Below are 12,906 nucleotides of genomic sequence, written 5' to 3'. Positions count from 1 at the left end.
TCTTCCAGAGAGAGAAATGAAAAAGCTTACGGCACCTGGGATTCCCAGGCGGTCTTCCATCCAAGTACTAACCAGGCCCTACTCTGCTTAGCTTCTGAGATCTGACGAGATCAGGCGGAGCCAGAGAGGTATGGCCGTAAGCAACTGTATGTCCTCTTCCTAATCTTTTAAAATGTGTCAAAGGTTTTGTAGTTTTGACAATGAAATGGAGTCACTTTCTAAGGCCTTCTCTGTGTCTTTTACAGATCGAAATGAAAAAGCTTACAGCACCTGGGATTCCCAGGCGGTCTTCCATCCAAGTACTAACCAGGCCCTACTCTGCTTAGCTTCTGAGATCAGACGAGATCAGGCGGAGCCAGAGAGGTATGGCCGTAAGCAACTGTATGTCCTCTTCCTAATCTTTTAAAATGTGTCAAAGGTTTTGGAGTTTTGATAATGAAAAAGGAGTCACTTTCTAATGCCTTCTCGATTTCTTCCAGAGAGAGAAATGAAAAAGCTTACGGCACCTGGGATTCCCAGGCGGTCTTCCATCCAAGTACTAACCAGGCCCTACTCTGCTTAGCTTCTGAGATCAGACGAGATCAGGCGGAGCCAGAGAGGTATGGCCGTAAGCAACTGTATGTCCTCTTCCTAATCTTTTAAAATGTGTCAAAGGTTTTGTAGTTTTGACAATGAAATGGAGTCACTTTCTAAGGCCTTCTCTGTGTCTTTTACAGATCGAAATGAAAAAGCTTACAGCACCTGGGATTCCCAGGCGGTCTTCCATCCAAGTACTAACCAGGCCCTACTCTGCTTAGCTTCTGAGATCAGACGAGATCAGGCGGAGCCAGAGAGGTATGGCCGTAAGCAACTGTATGTCCTCTTCCTAATCTTTTAAAATGTGTCAAAGGTTTTGTAGTTTTGACAAAGAAATGGAGTCACTTTCTAAGGCCTTCTCTGTGTCTTTTACAGATCGAAATGAAAAAGCTTACAGCACCTGGGATTCCCAGGCGGTCTTCCATCCAAGTACTAACCAGGCCCTACTCTGCTTAGCTTCTGAGATCAGACGAGATCAGGCAGAGCCAGAGAGGTATGGCCGTAAGCAACTGTATGTCCTCTTCCTAATATTTTAAAATGTGTCAAAGGTTTTGGAGTTTAGATAATGAAAAAGGAGTCACTTTCTAATGCCTTCTCGATTTCTTCCAGAGAGAGAAATGAAAAAGCTTACGGCACCTGGGATTCCCAGGCGGTCTTCCATCCAAGTACTAACCAGGCCCTACTCTGCTTAGCTTCTGAGATCAGACGAGATCAGGCGGAGCCAGAGAGGTATGGCCGTAAGCAACTGTATGTCCTCTTCCTAATCTTTTAAAATGTGTCAAAGGTTTTGTAGTTTTGACAATGAAATGGAGTCACTTTCTAAGGCCTTCTCTGTGTCTTTTACAGATCGAAATGAAAAAGCTTACAGCACCTGGGATTCCCAGGCGGTCTTCCATCCAAGTACTAACCAGGCCCTACTCTGCTTAGCTTCTGAGATCAGACGAGATCAGGCGGAGCCAGAGAGGTATGGCCGTAAGCAACTGTATGTCCTCTTCCTAATCTTTTAAAATGTGTCAAAGGTTTTGGAGTTTTGATAATGAAAAAGGAGTCACTTTCTAATGCCTTCTCGATTTCTTCCAGAGAGAGAAATGAAAAAGCTTACGGCACCTGGGATTCCCAGGCGGTCTTCCATCCAAGTACTAACCAGGCCCTACTCTGCTTAGCTTCTGAGATCAGACGAGATCAGGCGGAGCCAGAGAGGTATGGCCGTAAGCAACTGTATGTCCTCTTCCTAATCTTTTAAAATGTGTCAAAGGTTTTGTAGTTTTGACAATGAAATGGAGTCACTTTCTAAGGCCTTCTCTGTGTCTTTTACAGATCGAAATGAAAAAGCTTACAGCACCTGGGATTCCCAGGCGGTCTTCCATCCAAGTACTAACCAGGCCCTACTCTGCTTAGCTTCTGAGATCAGACGAGATCAGGCGGAGCCAGAGAGGTATGGCCGTAAGCAACTGTATGTCCTCTTCCTAATCTTTTAAAATGTGTCAAAGGTTTTGGAGTTTTGATAATGAAAAAGGAGTCACTTTCTAATGCCTTCTCGATTTCTTCCAGAGAGAGAAATGAAAAAGCTTACGGCAACTGGGATTCCCAGGCGGTCTTCCATCCAAGTACTAACCAGGCCCTACTCTGCTTAGCTTCTGAGATCTGACGAGATCAGGCGGAGCCAGAGAGGTATGGCCGTAAGCAACTGTATGTCCTCTTCCTAATCTTTTAAAATGTGTCAAAGGTTTTGTAGTTTTGACAATGAAATGGAGTCACTTTCTAAGGCCTTCTCTGTGTCTTTTACAGATCGAAATGAAAAAGCTTACAGCACCTGGGATTCCCAGGCTGTCTTCCATCCAAGTACTAACCAGGCCCTACTCTGCTTAGCTTCTGAGATCAGACGAGATCAGGCGGAGCCAGAGAGGTATGGCCGTAAGCAACTGTATGTCCTCTTCCTAATCTTTTAAAATGTGTCAAAGGTTTTGGAGTTTTGATAATGAAAAAGGAGTCACTTTCTAAGGCCTTCTCGATTTCTTCCAGAGAGAGAAATGAAAAAGCTTACGGCACCTGGGATTCCCAGGCGGTCTTCCATCCAAGTACTAACCAGGCCCTACTCTGCTTAGCTTCTGAGATCAGACGAGATCAGGCGGAGCCAGAGAGGTATGGCCGTAAGCAACTGTATGTCCTCTACCTAATCTTTTAAAATGTGTCAAAGGTTTTGGAGTTTTGACAATGAAATGGAGTCACTTTCTAAGTTCTTCTCTGTGTCTTTTACAGATCGAAATAAAAAAGCTTACAGCACCTGGGATTCCCAGGCGGTCTTCCATCCAAGTACTAACCAGGCCCTACTCTGCTTAGCTTCTGAGATCTGACGAGATCAGGCGGAGCCAGAGAGGTATGGCCGTAAGCAACTGTATGTCCTCTACCTAATCTTTTAAAATGTGTCAAAGGTTTTGGAGTTTTGACAATGAAATGGAGTCACTTTCTAAGTTCTTCTCTGTGTCTTTTACAGATCGAAATAAAAAAGCTTACAGCACCTGGGATTCCCAGGCGGTCTTCCATCCAAGTACTAACCAGGCCCTACTCTGCTTAGCTTCTGAGATCAGACGAGATCAGGCGGAGCCAGAGAGGTATGGCCGTAAGCAACTGTATGTCCTCTTCCTAATCTTTTAAAATGTGTCAAAGGTTTTGGAGTTTTGATAATGAAAAAGGAGTCACTTTCTAATGCCTTCTCGATTTCTTCCAGAGAGAGAAATGAAAAAGCTTACGGCACCTGGGATTCCCAGGCGGTCTTCCATCCAAGTACTAACCAGGCCCTACTCTGCTTAGCTTCAGAGATCAGACGAGATCAGGCGAAGCCAGAGAGGTATGGCCGTAAGCAACTGTATGTCCTCTTCCTAATATTTTAAAATGTGTCAAAGGTTTTGGAGTTTAGATATTGAAAAAGGAGTCACTTTCTAATGCCTTCTCGATTTCTTCCAGAGAGAGAAATGAAAAAGCTTACAGCACCTGGGATTCCCAGGCGGTCTTCCATCCAAGTACTAACCAGGCCCTACTCTGCTTAGCTTCTGAGATCTGACGAGATCAGGCGGAGCCAGAGAGGTATGGCCGTAAGCAACTGTATGTCCTCTTCCTAATCTTTTAAAATGTGTCAAAGGTTTTGTAGTTTTGACAATGAAATGGAGTCACTTTCTAAGGCCTTCTCTGTGTCTTTTACAGATCGAAATGAAAAAGCTTACAGCACCTGGGATTCCCAGGCGGTCTTCCATCCAAGTACTAACCAGGCCCTACTCTGCTTAGCTTCTGAGATCAGACGAGATCAGGCAGAGCCAGAGAGGTATGGCCGTAAGCAACTGTATGTCCTCTTCCTAATCTTTTAAAATGTGTCTAAGGTTTTGGAGTTTTGATAATGAAAAAGGAGTCACTTTCTAATGCCTTCTCGATTTCTTCCAGAGAGAGAAATGAAAAAGCTTACGGCACCTGGGATTCCCAGGCGGTCTTCCATCCAAGTACTAACCAGGCCCTACTCTGCTTAGCTTCTGAGATCTGACGAGATCAGGCGGAGCCAGAGAGGTATGGCCGTAAGCAACTGTATGTCCTCTTCCTAATCTTTTAAAATGTGTCAAAGGTTTTGTAGTTTTGACAATGAAATGGAGTCACTTTCTAAGGCCTTCTCTGTGTCTTTTACAGATCGAAATGAAAAAGCTTACAGCACCTGGGATTCCCAGGCGGTCTTCCATCCAAGTACTAACCAGGCCCTACTCTGCTTAGCTTCTGAGATCAGACGAGATCAGGCGGAGCCAGAGAGGTATGGCCGTAAGCAACTGTATGTCCTCTTCCTAATCTTTTAAAATGTGTCAAAGGTTTTGTAGTTTTGACAATGAAATGGAGTCACTTTCTAAGGCCTTCTCTGTGTCTTTTACAGATCGAAATGAAAAAGCTTACAGCACCTGGGATTCCCAGGCGGTCTTCCATCCAAGTACTAACCAGGCCCTACTCTGCTTAGCTTCTGAGATCAGACGAGATCAGGCGGAGCCAGAGAGGTATGGCCGTAAGCAACTGTATGTCCTCTTCCTAATCTTTTAAAATGTGTCAAAGGTTTTGTAGTTTTGACAAAGAAATGGAGTCACTTTCTAAGGCCTTCTCTGTGTCTTTTACAGATCGAAATGAAAAAGCTTACAGCACCTGGGATTCCCAGGCGGTCTTCCATCCAAGTACTAACCAGGCCCTACTCTGCTTAGCTTCTGAGATCAGACGAGATCAGGCAGAGCCAGAGAGGTATGGCCGTAAGCAACTGTATGTCCTCTTCCTAATATTTTAAAATGTGTCAAAGGTTTTGGAGTTTAGATAATGAAAAAGGAGTCACTTTCTAATGCCTTCTCGATTTCTTCCAGAGAGAGAAATGAAAAAGCTTACGGCACCTGGGATTCCCAGGCGGTCTTCCATCCAAGTACTAACCAGGCCCTACTCTGCTTAGCTTCTGAGATCAGACGAGATCAGGCGGAGCCAGAGAGGTATGGCCGTAAGCAACTGTATGTCCTCTTCCTAATCTTTTAAAATGTGTCAAAGGTTTTGTAGTTTTGACAATGAAATGGAGTCACTTTCTAAGGCCTTCTCTGTGTCTTTTACAGATCGAAATGAAAAAGCTTACAGCACCTGGGATTCCCAGGCGGTCTTCCATCCAAGTACTAACCAGGCCCTACTCTGCTTAGCTTCTGAGATCAGACGAGATCAGGCGGAGCCAGAGAGGTATGGCCGTAAGCAACTGTATGTCCTCTTCCTAATCTTTTAAAATGTGTCAAAGGTTTTGGAGTTTTGATAATGAAAAAGGAGTCACTTTCTAATGCCTTCTCGATTTCTTCCAGAGAGAGAAATGAAAAAGCTTACGGCACCTGGGATTCCCAGGCGGTCTTCCATCCAAGTACTAACCAGGCCCTACTCTGCTTAGCTTCTGAGATCAGACGAGATCAGGCGGAGCCAGAGAGGTATGGCCGTAAGCAACTGTATGTCCTCTTCCTAATCTTTTAAAATGTGTCAAAGGTTTTGTAGTTTTGACAATGAAATGGAGTCACTTTCTAAGGCCTTCTCTGTGTCTTTTACAGATCGAAATGAAAAAGCTTACAGCACCTGGGATTCCCAGGCGGTCTTCCATCCAAGTACTAACCAGGCCCTACTCTGCTTAGCTTCTGAGATCAGACGAGATCAGGCGGAGCCAGAGAGGTATGGCCGTAAGCAACTGTATGTCCTCTTCCTAATCTTTTAAAATGTGTCAAAGGTTTTGGAGTTTTGATAATGAAAAAGGAGTCACTTTCTAATGCCTTCTCGATTTCTTCCAGAGAGAGAAATGAAAAAGCTTACGGCAACTGGGATTCCCAGGCGGTCTTCCATCCAAGTACTAACCAGGCCCTACTCTGCTTAGCTTCTGAGATCTGACGAGATCAGGCGGAGCCAGAGAGGTATGGCCGTAAGCAACTGTATGTCCTCTTCCTAATCTTTTAAAATGTGTCAAAGGTTTTGTAGTTTTGACAATGAAATGGAGTCACTTTCTAAGGCCTTCTCTGTGTCTTTTACAGATCGAAATGAAAAAGCTTACAGCACCTGGGATTCCCAGGCTGTCTTCCATCCAAGTACTAACCAGGCCCTACTCTGCTTAGCTTCTGAGATCAGACGAGATCAGGCGGAGCCAGAGAGGTATGGCCGTAAGCAACTGTATGTCCTCTTCCTAATCTTTTAAAATGTGTCAAAGGTTTTGGAGTTTTGATAATGAAAAAGGAGTCACTTTCTAAGGCCTTCTCGATTTCTTCCAGAGAGAGAAATGAAAAAGCTTACGGCACCTGGGATTCCCAGGCGGTCTTCCATCCAAGTACTAACCAGGCCCTACTCTGCTTAGCTTCTGAGATCAGACGAGATCAGGCGGAGCCAGAGAGGTATGGCCGTAAGCAACTGTATGTCCTCTACCTAATCTTTTAAAATGTGTCAAAGGTTTTGGAGTTTTGACAATGAAATGGAGTCACTTTCTAAGTTCTTCTCTGTGTCTTTTACAGATCGAAATAAAAAAGCTTACAGCACCTGGGATTCCCAGGCGGTCTTCCATCCAAGTACTAACCAGGCCCTACTCTGCTTAGCTTCTGAGATCTGACGAGATCAGGCGGAGCCAGAGAGGTATGGCCGTAAGCAACTGTATGTCCTCTACCTAATCTTTTAAAATGTGTCAAAGGTTTTGGAGTTTTGACAATGAAATGGAGTCACTTTCTAAGTTCTTCTCTGTGTCTTTTACAGATCGAAATAAAAAAGCTTACAGCACCTGGGATTCCCAGGCGGTCTTCCATCCAAGTACTAACCAGGCCCTACTCTGCTTAGCTTCTGAGATCAGACGAGATCAGGCGGAGCCAGAGAGGTATGGCCGTAAGCAACTGTATGTCCTCTTCCTAATCTTTTAAAATGTGTCAAAGGTTTTGGAGTTTTGATAATGAAAAAGGAGTCACTTTCTAATGCCTTCTCGATTTCTTCCAGAGAGAGAAATGAAAAAGCTTACGGCACCTGGGATTCCCAGGCGGTCTTCCATCCAAGTACTAACCAGGCCCTACTCTGCTTAGCTTCAGAGATCAGACGAGATCAGGCGAAGCCAGAGAGGTATGGCCGTAAGCAACTGTATGTCCTCTTCCTAATATTTTAAAATGTGTCAAAGGTTTTGGAGTTTAGATATTGAAAAAGGAGTCACTTTCTAATGCCTTCTCGATTTCTTCCAGAGAGAGAAATGAAAAAGCTTACAGCACCTGGGATTCCCAGGCGGTCTTCCATCCAAGTACTAACCAGGCCCTACTCTGCTTAGCTTCTGAGATCTGACGAGATCAGGCGGAGCCAGAGAGGTATGGCCGTAAGCAACTGTATGTCCTCTTCCTAATCTTTTAAAATGTGTCAAAGGTTTTGTAGTTTTGACAATGAAATGGAGTCACTTTCTAAGGCCTTCTCTGTGTCTTTTACAGATCGAAATGAAAAAGCTTACAGCACCTGGGATTCCCAGGCGGTCTTCCATCCAAGTACTAACCAGGCCCTACTCTGCTTAGCTTCTGAGATCAGACGAGATCAGGCAGAGCCAGAGAGGTATGGCCGTAAGCAACTGTATGTCCTCTTCCTAATCTTTTAAAATGTGTCTAAGGTTTTGGAGTTTTGATAATGAAAAAGGAGTCACTTTCTAATGCCTTCTCGATTTCTTCCAGAGAGAGAAATGAAAAAGCTTACGGCACCTGGGATTCCCAGGCGGTCTTCCATCCAAGTACTAACCAGGCCCTACTCTGCTTAGCTTCTGAGATCTGACGAGATCAGGCGGAGCCAGAGAGGTATGGCCGTAAGCAACTGTATGTCCTCTTCCTAATCTTTTAAAATGTGTCAAAGGTTTTGTAGTTTTGACAATGAAATGGAGTCACTTTCTAAGGCCTTCTCTGTGTCTTTTACAGATCGAAATGAAAAAGCTTACAGCACCTGGGATTCCCAGGCGGTCTTCCATCCAAGTACTAACCAGGCCCTACTCTGCTTAGCTTCTGAGATCAGACGAGATCAGGCGGAGCCAGAGAGGTATGGCCGTAAGCAACTGTATGTCCTCTTCCTAATCTTTTAAAATGTGTCAAAGGTTTTGGAGTTTTGATAATGAAAAAGGAGTCACTTTCTAAGGCCTTCTCGATTTCTTCCAGAGAGAGAAATGAAAAAGCTTACGGCACCTGGGATTCCCAGGCGGTCTTCCATCCAAGTACTAACCAGGCCCTACTCTGCTTAGCTTCTGAGATCTGACGAGATCAGGCGGAGCCAGAGAGGTATGGCCGTAAGCAACTGTATGTCCTCTACCTAATCTTTTAAAATGTGTCAAAGGTTTTGGAGTTTTGATAATGAAATGGAGTCACTTTCTAAGTTCTTCTCTGTGTCTTTTACAGATCGAAATAAAAAAGCTTACAGCACCTGGGATTCCCAGGCGGTCTTCCATCCAAGTACTAACCAGGCCCTACTCTGCTTAGCTTCTGAGATCTGACGAGATCAGGCGGAGCCAGAGAGGTATGGCCGTAAGCAACTGTATGTCCTCTTCCTAATCTTTTAAAATGTGTCAAAGGTTTTGTAGTTTTGACAATGAAATGGAGTCACTTTCTAAGGCCTTCTCTGTGTCTTTTACAGATCGAAATAAAAAAGCTTACAGCACCTGGGATTCCCAGGCGGTCTTCCATCCAAGTACTAACCAGGCCCTACTCTGCTTAGCTTCTGAGATCAGACGAGATCAGGCGGAGCCAGAGAGGTATGGCCGTAAGCAACTGTATGTCCTCTTCCTAATCTTTTAAAATGTGTCAAAGGTTTTGGAGTTTTGATAATGAAAAAGGAGTCACTTTCTAATGCCTTCTCGATTTCTTCCAGAGAGAGAAATGAAAAAGCTTACGGCACCTGGGATTCCCAGGCGGTCTTCCATCCAAGTACTAACCAGGCCCTACGCTGCTTAGCTTCTGAGATCTGACGAGATCAGGCGGAGCCAGAGAGGTATGGCCGTAAGCAACTGTATGTCCTCTACCTAATCTTTTAAAATGTGTCAAAGGTTTTGTAGTTTTGACAATTAAATGGAGTCACTTTCTAAGGCCTTCTCTGTGTCTTTTACAGATCGAAATGAAAAAGCTTACAGCACCTGGGATTCCCAGGCGGTCTTCCATCCAAGTACTAACCAGGCCCTACTCTGCTTAGCTTCTGAGATCAGACGAGATCAGGCGAAGCCAGAGAGGTATGGCCGTAAGCAACTGTATGTCCTCTTCCTAATATTTTAAAATGTGTCAAAGGTTTTGGAGTTTAGATAATGAAAAAGGAGTCACTTTCTAATGCCTTCTCGATTTCTTCCAGAGAGAGAAATGAAAAAGCTTACGGCACCTGGGATTCCCAGGCGGTCTTCCATCCAAGTACTAACCAGGCCCTACTCTGCTTAGCTTCTGAGATCTGACGAGATCAGGCGGAGCCAGAGAGGTATGGCCGTAAGCAACTGTATGTCCTCTTCCTAATCTTTTAAAATGTGTCAAAGGTTTTGTAGTTTTGACAATGAAATGGAGTCACTTTCTAAGGCCTTCTCTGTGTCTTTTACAGATCGAAATGAAAAAGCTTACAGCACCTGGGATTCCCAGGCGGTCTTCCATCCAAGTACTAACCAGGCCCTACTCTGCTTAGCTTCTGAGATCAGACGAGATCAGGCGGAGCCAGAGAGGTATGGCCGTAAGCAACTGTATGTCCTCTTCCTAATCTTTTAAAATGTGTCAAAGGTTTTGGAGTTTTGATAATGAAAAAGGAGTCACTTTCTAATGCCTTGTCGATTTCTTCCAGAGAGAGAAATGAAAAAGCTTACGGCACCTGGGATTCCCAGGCGGTCTTCCATCCAAGTACTAACCAGGCCCTACTCTGCTTAGCTTCTGAGATCAGACGAGATCAGGCGGAGCCAGAGAGGTATGGCCGTAAGCAACTGTATGTCCTCTTCCTAATCTTTTAAAATGTGTCAAAGGTTTTGTAGTTTTGACAATGAAATGGAGTCACTTTCTAAGGCCTTCTCTGTGTCTTTTACAGATCGAAATGAAAAAGCTTACAGCACCTGGGATTCCCAGGCGGTCTTCCATCCAAGTACTAACCAGGCCCTACTCTGCTTAGCTTCTGAGATCAGACGAGATCAGGCGGAGCCAGAGAGGTATGGCCGTAAGCAACTGTATGTCCTCTTCCTAATCTTTTAAAATGTGTCAAAGGTTTTGGAGTTTTGATAATGAAAAAGGAGTCACTTTCTAATGCCTTCTCGATTTCTTCCAGAGAGAGAAATGAAAAAGCTTACAGCACCTGGGATTCCCAGGCGGTCTTCCATCCAAGTACTAACCAGGCCCTACTCTGCTTAGCTTCTGAGATCAGACGAGATCAGGCGGAGCCAGAGAGGTATGGCCGTAAGCAACTGTATGTCCTCTTCCTAATCTTTTAAAATGTGTCAAAGGTTTTGTAGTTTTGACAAAGAAATGGAGTCACTTTCTAAGGCCTTCTCTGTGTCTTTTACAGATCGAAATGAAAAAGCTTACAGCACCTGGGATTCCCAGGCGGTCTTCCATCCAAGTACTAACCAGGCCCTACTCTGCTTAGCTTCTGAGATCAGACGAGATCAGGCAGAGCCAGAGAGGTATGGCCGTAAGCAACTGTATGTCCTCTTCCTAATCTTTTAAAATGTGTCTAAGGTTTTGGAGTTTTGATAATGAAAAAGGAGTCACTTTCTAATGCCTTCTCGATTTCTTCCAGAGAGAGAAATGAAAAAGCTTACGGCACCTGGGATTCCCAGGCGGTCTTCCATCCAAGTACTAACCAGGCCCTACTCTGCTTAGCTTCTGAGATCTGACGAGATCAGGCGGAGCCAGAGAGGTATGGCCGTAAGCAACTGTATGTCCTCTTCCTAATCTTTTAAAATGTGTCAAAGGTTTTGTAGTTTTGACAATGAAATGGAGTCACTTTCTAAGGCCTTCTCTGTGTCTTTTACAGATCGAAATGAAAAAGCTTACAGCACCTGGGATTCCCAGGCGGTCTTCCATCCAAGTACTAACCAGGCCCTACTCTGCTTAGCTTCTGAGATCAGACGAGATCAGGCGGAGCCAGAGAGGTATGGCCGTAAGCAACTGTATGTCCTCTTCCTAATCTTTTAAAATGTGTCAAAGGTTTTGTAGTTTTGACAATGAAATGGAGTCACTTTCTAAGGCCTTCTCTGTGTCTTTTACAGATCGAAATGAAAAAGCTTACAGCACCTGGGATTCCCAGGCGGTCTTCCATCCAAGTACTAACCAGGCCCTACTCTGCTTAGCTTCTGAGATCAGACGAGATCAGGCGGAGCCAGAGAGGTATGGCCGTAAGCAACTGTATGTCCTCTACCTAATCTTTTAAAATGTGTCAAAGGTTTTGTAGTTTTGACAATTAAATGGAGTCACTTTCTAAGGCCTTCTCTGTGTCTTTTACAGATCGAAATGAAAAAGCGTACAGCACCTGGGATTCCCAGGCGGTCTTCCATCCAAGTACTAACCAGGCCCTACTCTGCTTAGCTTCTGAGATCAGACGAGATCAGGCGGAGCCAGAGAGGTATGGCCGTAAGCAACTGTATGTCCTCTACCTAATCTTTTAAAATGTGTCAAAGGTTTTGTAGTTTTGACAATGAAATGGAGTCACTTTCTAAGGCCTTCTCTGTGTCTTTTACAGATCGAAATGAAAAAGCTTACAGCACCTGGGATTCCCAGGCGGTCTTCCATCCAAGTACTAACCAGGCCCTACTCTGCTTAGCTTCTGAGATCTGACGAGATCAGGCGGAGCCAGAGAGGTATGGCCGTAAGCAACTGTATGTCCTCTTCCTAATCTTTTAAAATGTGTCAAAGGTTTTGTAGTTTTGACAATGAAATGGAGTCACTTTCTAAGGCCTTCTCTGTGTCTTTTACAGATCGAAATGAAAAAGCTTACAGCACCTGGGATTCCCAGGCGGTCTTCCATCCAAGTACTAACCAGGCCCTACTCTGCTTAGCTTCTGAGATCAGACGGAGCCAGAGAGGTATGGCTGTAAGCAACTGTATGTCCTCTTCCTAATCTTTTAAAATGTGTCAAAGGTTTTGGAGTTTTGATAATGAAAAAGGAGTCACTTTCTAATGCCTTCTCGATTTCTTCCAGAGAGAGAAATGAAAAAGCTTACGGCACCTGGGATTCCCAGGCGGTCTTCCATCCAAGTACTAACCAGGCCCTACTCTGCTTAGCTTCTGAGATCAGACGAGATCAGGCGGAGCCAGAGAGGTATGGCCGTAAGCAACTGTATGTCCTCTACCTAATCTTTTAAAATGTGTCAAAGGTTTTGTAGTTTTGACAATTAAATGGAGTCACTTTCTAAGGCCTTCTCTGTGTCTTTTACAGATCGAAATGAAAAAGCGTACAGCACCTGGGATTCCCAGGCGGTCTTCCATCCAAGTACTAACCAGGCCCTACTCTGCTTAGCTTCTGAGATCAGACGAGATCAGGCGGAGCCAGAGAGGTATGGCCGTAAGCAACTGTATGTCCTCTTCCTAATCTTTTAAAATGTGTCAAAGGTTTTGGAGTTTTGATAATGAAAAAGGAGTCACTTTCTAATGCCTTCTCGATTTCTTCCAGAGAGAGAAATGAAAAAGCTTACGGCACCTGGGATTCCCAGGCGGTCTTCCATCCAAGTACTAACCAGGCCCTACTCTGCTTAGCTTCTGAGATCAGACGAGATCAGGCGGAGCCAGAGAGGTATGGCCGTAAGAAACTGTATGTCCTCTTCCTAATCTTTTAAAATGTGTCAAAGGTTTTGTAGTTTTGACAATG

At 44.6% G+C, this 12,906-nt stretch overlaps 54 non-coding genes and 1 pseudogene across 54 annotated transcripts; all 55 read right to left on the bottom strand.

Annotated features, from left to right (window-relative positions):
• Positions 1–23: 23 nt before the first annotated feature.
• Positions 24–142, bottom strand: LOC144397544 (5S ribosomal RNA). Its single transcript, XR_013459690.1, has one exon. It is a non-coding gene; the product is annotated as a 5S ribosomal RNA (ribosomal RNA).
• Positions 143–258: 116 nt separating this feature from the next.
• On the bottom strand, positions 259–377 carry LOC144396391 (5S ribosomal RNA). Its single transcript, XR_013458537.1, has one exon. It is a non-coding gene; the product is annotated as a 5S ribosomal RNA (ribosomal RNA).
• A 117-nt stretch (positions 378–494) lies between these two features.
• LOC144401734 (5S ribosomal RNA) lies at positions 495–613 on the bottom strand. Its single transcript, XR_013463669.1, has one exon. It is a non-coding gene; the product is annotated as a 5S ribosomal RNA (ribosomal RNA).
• Positions 614–729: 116 nt separating this feature from the next.
• Positions 730–848, bottom strand: LOC144396390 (5S ribosomal RNA). Its single transcript, XR_013458536.1, has one exon. It is a non-coding gene; the product is annotated as a 5S ribosomal RNA (ribosomal RNA).
• Positions 849–964: 116 nt separating this feature from the next.
• Positions 965–1,083, bottom strand: LOC144398009 (5S ribosomal RNA). Its single transcript, XR_013460156.1, has one exon. It is a non-coding gene; the product is annotated as a 5S ribosomal RNA (ribosomal RNA).
• Positions 1,084–1,200: 117 nt separating this feature from the next.
• Positions 1,201–1,319, bottom strand: LOC144401733 (5S ribosomal RNA). The gene has a single exon (XR_013463668.1). It is a non-coding gene; the product is annotated as a 5S ribosomal RNA (ribosomal RNA).
• Positions 1,320–1,435: 116 nt separating this feature from the next.
• LOC144396389 (5S ribosomal RNA) lies at positions 1,436–1,554 on the bottom strand. Its single transcript, XR_013458535.1, has one exon. It is a non-coding gene; the product is annotated as a 5S ribosomal RNA (ribosomal RNA).
• A 117-nt stretch (positions 1,555–1,671) lies between these two features.
• On the bottom strand, positions 1,672–1,790 carry LOC144401732 (5S ribosomal RNA). The gene has a single exon (XR_013463667.1). It is a non-coding gene; the product is annotated as a 5S ribosomal RNA (ribosomal RNA).
• A 116-nt stretch (positions 1,791–1,906) lies between these two features.
• Positions 1,907–2,025, bottom strand: LOC144396388 (5S ribosomal RNA). Its single transcript, XR_013458534.1, has one exon. It is a non-coding gene; the product is annotated as a 5S ribosomal RNA (ribosomal RNA).
• A 117-nt stretch (positions 2,026–2,142) lies between these two features.
• LOC144398991 (5S ribosomal RNA) lies at positions 2,143–2,261 on the bottom strand. Its single transcript, XR_013461136.1, has one exon. It is a non-coding gene; the product is annotated as a 5S ribosomal RNA (ribosomal RNA).
• A 116-nt stretch (positions 2,262–2,377) lies between these two features.
• LOC144399487 (5S ribosomal RNA) lies at positions 2,378–2,496 on the bottom strand. The gene has a single exon (XR_013461633.1). It is a non-coding gene; the product is annotated as a 5S ribosomal RNA (ribosomal RNA).
• Positions 2,497–2,613: 117 nt separating this feature from the next.
• On the bottom strand, positions 2,614–2,732 carry LOC144401731 (5S ribosomal RNA). The gene has a single exon (XR_013463666.1). It is a non-coding gene; the product is annotated as a 5S ribosomal RNA (ribosomal RNA).
• Positions 2,733–2,848: 116 nt separating this feature from the next.
• LOC144389962 (5S ribosomal RNA) lies at positions 2,849–2,967 on the bottom strand. Its single transcript, XR_013454009.1, has one exon. It is a non-coding gene; the product is annotated as a 5S ribosomal RNA (ribosomal RNA).
• Positions 2,968–3,083: 116 nt separating this feature from the next.
• LOC144396386 (5S ribosomal RNA) lies at positions 3,084–3,202 on the bottom strand. The gene has a single exon (XR_013458532.1). It is a non-coding gene; the product is annotated as a 5S ribosomal RNA (ribosomal RNA).
• A 117-nt stretch (positions 3,203–3,319) lies between these two features.
• LOC144398192 (5S ribosomal RNA) lies at positions 3,320–3,438 on the bottom strand. Its single transcript, XR_013460339.1, has one exon. It is a non-coding gene; the product is annotated as a 5S ribosomal RNA (ribosomal RNA).
• A 117-nt stretch (positions 3,439–3,555) lies between these two features.
• Positions 3,556–3,674, bottom strand: LOC144389960 (5S ribosomal RNA). Its single transcript, XR_013454008.1, has one exon. It is a non-coding gene; the product is annotated as a 5S ribosomal RNA (ribosomal RNA).
• Positions 3,675–3,790: 116 nt separating this feature from the next.
• LOC144398008 (5S ribosomal RNA) lies at positions 3,791–3,909 on the bottom strand. The gene has a single exon (XR_013460155.1). It is a non-coding gene; the product is annotated as a 5S ribosomal RNA (ribosomal RNA).
• A 117-nt stretch (positions 3,910–4,026) lies between these two features.
• LOC144397533 (5S ribosomal RNA) lies at positions 4,027–4,145 on the bottom strand. The gene has a single exon (XR_013459679.1). It is a non-coding gene; the product is annotated as a 5S ribosomal RNA (ribosomal RNA).
• Positions 4,146–4,261: 116 nt separating this feature from the next.
• Positions 4,262–4,380, bottom strand: LOC144396385 (5S ribosomal RNA). The gene has a single exon (XR_013458531.1). It is a non-coding gene; the product is annotated as a 5S ribosomal RNA (ribosomal RNA).
• A 116-nt stretch (positions 4,381–4,496) lies between these two features.
• On the bottom strand, positions 4,497–4,615 carry LOC144396384 (5S ribosomal RNA). The gene has a single exon (XR_013458530.1). It is a non-coding gene; the product is annotated as a 5S ribosomal RNA (ribosomal RNA).
• A 116-nt stretch (positions 4,616–4,731) lies between these two features.
• Positions 4,732–4,850, bottom strand: LOC144398007 (5S ribosomal RNA). Its single transcript, XR_013460154.1, has one exon. It is a non-coding gene; the product is annotated as a 5S ribosomal RNA (ribosomal RNA).
• A 117-nt stretch (positions 4,851–4,967) lies between these two features.
• LOC144401730 (5S ribosomal RNA) lies at positions 4,968–5,086 on the bottom strand. The gene has a single exon (XR_013463665.1). It is a non-coding gene; the product is annotated as a 5S ribosomal RNA (ribosomal RNA).
• Positions 5,087–5,202: 116 nt separating this feature from the next.
• On the bottom strand, positions 5,203–5,321 carry LOC144396383 (5S ribosomal RNA). Its single transcript, XR_013458529.1, has one exon. It is a non-coding gene; the product is annotated as a 5S ribosomal RNA (ribosomal RNA).
• Positions 5,322–5,438: 117 nt separating this feature from the next.
• LOC144401729 (5S ribosomal RNA) lies at positions 5,439–5,557 on the bottom strand. Its single transcript, XR_013463664.1, has one exon. It is a non-coding gene; the product is annotated as a 5S ribosomal RNA (ribosomal RNA).
• A 116-nt stretch (positions 5,558–5,673) lies between these two features.
• Positions 5,674–5,792, bottom strand: LOC144396382 (5S ribosomal RNA). The gene has a single exon (XR_013458528.1). It is a non-coding gene; the product is annotated as a 5S ribosomal RNA (ribosomal RNA).
• Positions 5,793–5,909: 117 nt separating this feature from the next.
• LOC144398990 (5S ribosomal RNA) lies at positions 5,910–6,028 on the bottom strand. Its single transcript, XR_013461135.1, has one exon. It is a non-coding gene; the product is annotated as a 5S ribosomal RNA (ribosomal RNA).
• A 116-nt stretch (positions 6,029–6,144) lies between these two features.
• Positions 6,145–6,263, bottom strand: LOC144399486 (5S ribosomal RNA). The gene has a single exon (XR_013461632.1). It is a non-coding gene; the product is annotated as a 5S ribosomal RNA (ribosomal RNA).
• A 117-nt stretch (positions 6,264–6,380) lies between these two features.
• LOC144401728 (5S ribosomal RNA) lies at positions 6,381–6,499 on the bottom strand. Its single transcript, XR_013463663.1, has one exon. It is a non-coding gene; the product is annotated as a 5S ribosomal RNA (ribosomal RNA).
• Positions 6,500–6,615: 116 nt separating this feature from the next.
• On the bottom strand, positions 6,616–6,734 carry LOC144389959 (5S ribosomal RNA). The gene has a single exon (XR_013454007.1). It is a non-coding gene; the product is annotated as a 5S ribosomal RNA (ribosomal RNA).
• Positions 6,735–6,850: 116 nt separating this feature from the next.
• Positions 6,851–6,969, bottom strand: LOC144396380 (5S ribosomal RNA). Its single transcript, XR_013458526.1, has one exon. It is a non-coding gene; the product is annotated as a 5S ribosomal RNA (ribosomal RNA).
• Positions 6,970–7,086: 117 nt separating this feature from the next.
• LOC144398191 (5S ribosomal RNA) lies at positions 7,087–7,205 on the bottom strand. Its single transcript, XR_013460338.1, has one exon. It is a non-coding gene; the product is annotated as a 5S ribosomal RNA (ribosomal RNA).
• A 117-nt stretch (positions 7,206–7,322) lies between these two features.
• Positions 7,323–7,441, bottom strand: LOC144389957 (5S ribosomal RNA). Its single transcript, XR_013454005.1, has one exon. It is a non-coding gene; the product is annotated as a 5S ribosomal RNA (ribosomal RNA).
• A 116-nt stretch (positions 7,442–7,557) lies between these two features.
• LOC144398006 (5S ribosomal RNA) lies at positions 7,558–7,676 on the bottom strand. The gene has a single exon (XR_013460153.1). It is a non-coding gene; the product is annotated as a 5S ribosomal RNA (ribosomal RNA).
• A 117-nt stretch (positions 7,677–7,793) lies between these two features.
• On the bottom strand, positions 7,794–7,912 carry LOC144397522 (5S ribosomal RNA). The gene has a single exon (XR_013459668.1). It is a non-coding gene; the product is annotated as a 5S ribosomal RNA (ribosomal RNA).
• Positions 7,913–8,028: 116 nt separating this feature from the next.
• LOC144396379 (5S ribosomal RNA) lies at positions 8,029–8,147 on the bottom strand. Its single transcript, XR_013458525.1, has one exon. It is a non-coding gene; the product is annotated as a 5S ribosomal RNA (ribosomal RNA).
• A 117-nt stretch (positions 8,148–8,264) lies between these two features.
• Positions 8,265–8,383, bottom strand: LOC144397511 (5S ribosomal RNA). Its single transcript, XR_013459657.1, has one exon. It is a non-coding gene; the product is annotated as a 5S ribosomal RNA (ribosomal RNA).
• A 116-nt stretch (positions 8,384–8,499) lies between these two features.
• On the bottom strand, positions 8,500–8,618 carry LOC144389956 (5S ribosomal RNA). The gene has a single exon (XR_013454004.1). It is a non-coding gene; the product is annotated as a 5S ribosomal RNA (ribosomal RNA).
• A 116-nt stretch (positions 8,619–8,734) lies between these two features.
• On the bottom strand, positions 8,735–8,853 carry LOC144396378 (5S ribosomal RNA). The gene has a single exon (XR_013458524.1). It is a non-coding gene; the product is annotated as a 5S ribosomal RNA (ribosomal RNA).
• A 117-nt stretch (positions 8,854–8,970) lies between these two features.
• On the bottom strand, positions 8,971–9,089 carry LOC144398118 (5S ribosomal RNA). The gene has a single exon (XR_013460265.1). It is a non-coding gene; the product is annotated as a 5S ribosomal RNA (ribosomal RNA).
• Positions 9,090–9,205: 116 nt separating this feature from the next.
• On the bottom strand, positions 9,206–9,324 carry LOC144392370 (5S ribosomal RNA). Its single transcript, XR_013455763.1, has one exon. It is a non-coding gene; the product is annotated as a 5S ribosomal RNA (ribosomal RNA).
• Positions 9,325–9,441: 117 nt separating this feature from the next.
• Positions 9,442–9,560, bottom strand: LOC144397500 (5S ribosomal RNA). Its single transcript, XR_013459646.1, has one exon. It is a non-coding gene; the product is annotated as a 5S ribosomal RNA (ribosomal RNA).
• A 116-nt stretch (positions 9,561–9,676) lies between these two features.
• LOC144396377 (5S ribosomal RNA) lies at positions 9,677–9,795 on the bottom strand. Its single transcript, XR_013458523.1, has one exon. It is a non-coding gene; the product is annotated as a 5S ribosomal RNA (ribosomal RNA).
• A 117-nt stretch (positions 9,796–9,912) lies between these two features.
• Positions 9,913–10,031, bottom strand: LOC144401727 (5S ribosomal RNA). The gene has a single exon (XR_013463662.1). It is a non-coding gene; the product is annotated as a 5S ribosomal RNA (ribosomal RNA).
• A 116-nt stretch (positions 10,032–10,147) lies between these two features.
• LOC144396376 (5S ribosomal RNA) lies at positions 10,148–10,266 on the bottom strand. Its single transcript, XR_013458522.1, has one exon. It is a non-coding gene; the product is annotated as a 5S ribosomal RNA (ribosomal RNA).
• Positions 10,267–10,383: 117 nt separating this feature from the next.
• Positions 10,384–10,502, bottom strand: LOC144396374 (5S ribosomal RNA). Its single transcript, XR_013458520.1, has one exon. It is a non-coding gene; the product is annotated as a 5S ribosomal RNA (ribosomal RNA).
• Positions 10,503–10,618: 116 nt separating this feature from the next.
• LOC144398005 (5S ribosomal RNA) lies at positions 10,619–10,737 on the bottom strand. The gene has a single exon (XR_013460152.1). It is a non-coding gene; the product is annotated as a 5S ribosomal RNA (ribosomal RNA).
• Positions 10,738–10,854: 117 nt separating this feature from the next.
• LOC144397488 (5S ribosomal RNA) lies at positions 10,855–10,973 on the bottom strand. The gene has a single exon (XR_013459634.1). It is a non-coding gene; the product is annotated as a 5S ribosomal RNA (ribosomal RNA).
• A 116-nt stretch (positions 10,974–11,089) lies between these two features.
• On the bottom strand, positions 11,090–11,208 carry LOC144396373 (5S ribosomal RNA). Its single transcript, XR_013458519.1, has one exon. It is a non-coding gene; the product is annotated as a 5S ribosomal RNA (ribosomal RNA).
• A 116-nt stretch (positions 11,209–11,324) lies between these two features.
• Positions 11,325–11,443, bottom strand: LOC144396372 (5S ribosomal RNA). The gene has a single exon (XR_013458518.1). It is a non-coding gene; the product is annotated as a 5S ribosomal RNA (ribosomal RNA).
• Positions 11,444–11,559: 116 nt separating this feature from the next.
• LOC144398607 (5S ribosomal RNA) lies at positions 11,560–11,678 on the bottom strand. Its single transcript, XR_013460754.1, has one exon. It is a non-coding gene; the product is annotated as a 5S ribosomal RNA (ribosomal RNA).
• A 116-nt stretch (positions 11,679–11,794) lies between these two features.
• LOC144389955 (5S ribosomal RNA) lies at positions 11,795–11,913 on the bottom strand. The gene has a single exon (XR_013454001.1). It is a non-coding gene; the product is annotated as a 5S ribosomal RNA (ribosomal RNA).
• Positions 11,914–12,029: 116 nt separating this feature from the next.
• LOC144399898 (5S ribosomal RNA) lies at positions 12,030–12,138 on the bottom strand (annotated as a pseudogene).
• Positions 12,139–12,255: 117 nt separating this feature from the next.
• Positions 12,256–12,374, bottom strand: LOC144401726 (5S ribosomal RNA). The gene has a single exon (XR_013463661.1). It is a non-coding gene; the product is annotated as a 5S ribosomal RNA (ribosomal RNA).
• Positions 12,375–12,490: 116 nt separating this feature from the next.
• LOC144398605 (5S ribosomal RNA) lies at positions 12,491–12,609 on the bottom strand. The gene has a single exon (XR_013460752.1). It is a non-coding gene; the product is annotated as a 5S ribosomal RNA (ribosomal RNA).
• A 117-nt stretch (positions 12,610–12,726) lies between these two features.
• LOC144397661 (5S ribosomal RNA) lies at positions 12,727–12,845 on the bottom strand. Its single transcript, XR_013459807.1, has one exon. It is a non-coding gene; the product is annotated as a 5S ribosomal RNA (ribosomal RNA).
• Between the last annotated feature and the right edge of the window lie 61 nt (positions 12,846–12,906).

The sequence above is a fragment of the Gasterosteus aculeatus genome, chromosome 2 (assembly GCF_964276395.1).
Source record: "Gasterosteus aculeatus chromosome 2, fGasAcu3.hap1.1, whole genome shotgun sequence".
NCBI classification, from domain to species: Eukaryota; Metazoa; Chordata; class Actinopteri; order Perciformes; family Gasterosteidae; genus Gasterosteus; species Gasterosteus aculeatus.
This window is presented reverse-complemented; position numbering and strand designations above follow the sequence as displayed.